Source organism: Papaver somniferum, chromosome 7, assembly GCF_003573695.1.
Source record: "Papaver somniferum cultivar HN1 chromosome 7, ASM357369v1, whole genome shotgun sequence".
Taxonomy (NCBI): Eukaryota; Viridiplantae; Streptophyta; class Magnoliopsida; order Ranunculales; family Papaveraceae; genus Papaver; species Papaver somniferum.
The window spans coordinates 258,682,034-258,686,198 of NC_039364.1; the positions used below are offsets into that span (position 1 = coordinate 258,682,034).

The 4,165-nt window shown below is 37.4% G+C and overlaps 1 long non-coding RNA gene across 1 annotated transcript; it reads left to right on the top strand.

The window, feature by feature from the left end:
* Positions 1–660: 660 nt before the first annotated feature.
* On the top strand, positions 661–3,197 carry LOC113293692. The gene is made up of 5 exons (XR_003332469.1): positions 661–799; positions 1,302–1,444; positions 1,530–1,733; positions 1,822–2,122; positions 2,224–3,197. It is a non-coding gene; the product is annotated as an uncharacterized LOC113293692 (long non-coding RNA).
* Positions 3,198–4,165: the final 968 nt, after the last annotated feature.

A 4,165-nucleotide genomic window follows, 5' to 3' on the forward strand; every position in this document is an offset into this window, starting at 1 on the left:
GGTTCTTGATGCTGAGTCCAGTGTCACTCAAGAATCTTTGTACAATTATATGCCCACACAATCAAAAGAAATTCAAGAACACTATGCAATTCTACTTCTACATGATTCAATCACATATACTAGTAAACTTCAACACAATTAAATGCCCAATAGGAAAAAATCTAAAGAACACTACAATTGTGAAAGATTCAAATTATTCAATCACATAATCTAGTAAATTTCAGCACAATTAGATGCCCCCAACAGATAAATCAAAAGAACACTACAATTATACATGATTCAATCACTAACAATCTACTAAAATTTCAGCACAATTCAACAAATTGACAGAACCCCATTACTCCAGTCCATAACTCAAAATAAGTAAACCCCATAAGAATTCATAACAATCCAAACCAGTTTAATTGTATCCATGAATCAGAAATTAACCCATCTAAAATTTACAGTCCAATCTATATTATAAGGGACAATGGTGTCCTCCTACATCGACGACTCTCTACCGTTGGGACACATTAAAGACGGTCCAGATCGAGTATTTGAAAGAGTTTTGATATATACAACTTTGGCACTTAAAGGACGGTTACGATCTGACCAATGATATTTTGGTTGATGGACCATATAAGATACACGAATGTTCTCTTATCCTTGAAACGTTCGCCTGGTAATTTTGCCATTTAATGTAGAAGACGTTACTCTTCAGACCGATTAATGATCTCATCAATCAAAGGCAACGCTCTTCTGGGCGACCAATTAACCAGAAGATAAAACTCACCCATCGAACGGATCTATTGCCACAAGTGTGAGTCTCACTGATTTGGATCAATTGATAATGGATACCTAACTTCTTTTCGCTGATTTTAATTGTACAACTCTATTATCCCAGGCATCATTCACTGGTATTCTGGTTGATTGATAAAGTAGTTAATATTTTTCCTAATTTCTTTTGATTTTTGGTTCGGGGTATGACCACCCTGATTTGGATCAATTGACACATAATTTTTTTTTATTCAATCTCTGATGGAAATCCTTCCTATTCAAAGAGCTACAACCGTTACAGATTCTCATCGTTAATTTTTTTTTATTTTTTTTGAAAACCACCCTGACATCATCTTCCATAGTTAATATTTAGTTTCAATACTAAAGTCGTTACAGATTCTCATGGATTATCATAACGGTTACGGATTCGCATTATTTGATTGCGATAATCATTCAAACCCTATACCCAGATTCCCAAGATTTGCTCCTGAAAATAATTTAAACTTCTATATATAACGAAATTTCCATTGATTTGTGATACCCAGGGTTTGGCCTATATAAGGTTCACCATAATCTTCTCTTTGTTCACATTCGTTTCTCAAGTCCAGAGCAAATTTTACACTTTGTGGTACCACTGTTTTCTTTGGTGAACACTCCTACTGCTATACTTTTATTGCTCAGACACCAGGTATTGTTTTCCACTTTGGTTCAGTCTGTTTTGATTAACAAAAAATATGTCTTGCTAATCCTGTTTTCTCATTCAATCCATGCAGAACACACTAATGGTGAGCCAAATCACATGTAGCACCTCAAAAACTGTTCCAAGAAGCACCTACAAGAGATTCAAGCAGCTGCGTGATATGGCGGAAGGGGAAAACTGGATGACGAGAGTCATGATTTCCCGAACATGGAATGAATTGGATTTTTTGGGAACCAATGAGGTCCAAAGCTTGGACCTCCTAATGATAGACGAAAATGTAAGTAACCAATTAAATGTTATCTACACCATGACCACTTTCTCAAACCCTTCCTCCAACTACTTATCTATCATTTTTACTGTCACAGGGAGATCAGGTGATAGGATCTCTAAATGTTCGGTCAAATATGATGATATGGAGGCAGAATTGTTTAGAAATACGAAACTAATTATTTGGGATGAGGTGGCGATGCAGCACCGGTTTTGCATTGAGGCGGTGGACAGATCACTAAGAGATGTGAGGAAGAGTGAAACCCTTCAGGCAGACTTTACCTACCATTGAAAAGGGAAGCCGAGAACAGATCGTGGGTGCATCTATTAGGAGCTCAAAACTCTGGAAAGGAGTGAAAGTCCTCAGAAAATGTTGAATTCGCCGAGTTCTTGCTACAGGTAAATACATATTTATTCCATGGTTCACTATTATTGGGTTTAAATTTTTATTGTAGGATGACTTTAGTGCGTGCCTAACGTGAAAAAATTATATTTGGTAGGTTGGACAGACCCGAAGGAGAAAGTGGACTTGCCAACGGCAATATATAGATGCACGGATCTGAAGGACTTGATTTCACAAGTCTATCCAGGAATTGAGGACAATATAATGCCGACGGCCAGCTACTTGACTGAGAGGACTATTTTGTCTCCGAGAAATGAAGGCGTTGCTGTAATGAATGAGATGATCCTGAAAATGTACAAAGGCCATAAGTACTCTTATCTAGCGGCGGACAAAGAGGCAGAGAATTTAGAAAAGGGTTCAACGGGAAATACAGGATGTCCAAGTGAGTGTTTGAATACCATGAATCCACCAGGATTACCGCAATTTAAATTGGACCTAAAAGTGGGGTGTCCTGCGATGATTCTGAGGAATATCTCACCGACGAATGGGATGTGCAACGGGACCAGAATAAGGGTAGAGAGATGTGCACCTCATGTAATAGAAGCAACAATCTTGACGGTAGACAAGCAGGGAGAATTGGTTTTCATTCCACGGATATCATCGACTCCGTCGTCATCAAGCATACCTGTTAGGATGACCAGGAGACAATTTCCTATTAGGCTGGCGTACGCAATGACAATAAACAAGTCACAGGGACAATCCGTAAAATATGTAGGAATTGATTTGAGAAATCCGGTTTTCAGCCATGGTCAACTTTATGTGGCGCTGTCGAGATGCACAACGGCGAGAAGAATCAAAATCTTATTACCTGATGATGAGGTTGGGCAACAAACTACCAACATGGTGTATCCGGAGGTGCTATTATAAATTATGGGTAGAATTACAAGTTCAAGATCAATAATTGGATTGGATATACTTTTACTCTTGGCTTGGTTTTATTCCATTTAATCGTACGATTCATATACCACATTTTTTAGAACTTTTTTTTATATGTTACTCTTCTATTCATTGATCTTTAGTTGAAAACTTTCTAATCAGTTTATGATTCAGTAATAATTCTTTAAACTTCTAGCACACACCTAGAGGCTTTATTGGTATCAAGTATAAGATTCGGTAACTTTGTTTAATTTTTATAAATCTGAAACGTAATGGAGATGTCAGAGCTTCCATGGTTGATAGTGATCAAGTTTAGATTCATAGGCTGGCTTTCATTGCTATAAATCTAGATTCATGGTCGCCTGTTCAAGGTAGTCACAGATGGAGCTTCTATAGGGTAACGTCAAATCAAACGCTACAGAATTCACAAAAGGAAAGACTTGACTTTACAAGAGGATAACATTTGGGACTACCATAACCGTTTTTAAATTTTGGACTCAATAGAATTTATGGTTAGAGCTAACGATGGTATTTCAAATTTTGAATACAAAATGTAAATGAAACATCAAACTTAATTAGGCTATCAATGATAATTAAGCCACGCTTAATGAAAAATAATTCTTTCCGATTGGGTTGGAGCTCTATATAACCTGGAATGGTTGTGAACATTTGGAAATGACACTATAATTGAGATACAAAAAAAAAGAAATAGAATACTATAGCAAATAAGCATCTCTAGCTCAAAAAATGTCAAATCGGATCACAAAAACATCGTCCGTCTATGGAGCAGAAAATCCACAGAGGAGAAACACCAAGGAGTTGGAGAAAGTAAATGGTAGCAAGTGGGTGATTGAAATCTATAATACACTAGCGACAATCAGGAAATTCGAAGACGAGTTCTGCTATATGTGGTTCCTGAGTTCAGTACATGGATGCCGATTACTATTGTCTAATCTGCCAGGAAAATACGCTACCAATTGAGAGGTAATTATGAACTTAAGGAACCACATATTGCAGTTAGCACATTATAGTTATCGACTTAAAATATGCCTCTACCAATCGTATAATATACAGATTAAGGCTTAGGGCGGAGGTCGAGGAAAGCTGTGGAAAAGCATGGTTCGAGGCGTCTGACGAAGTGGCGGAGGATTTAGTCCACCGGA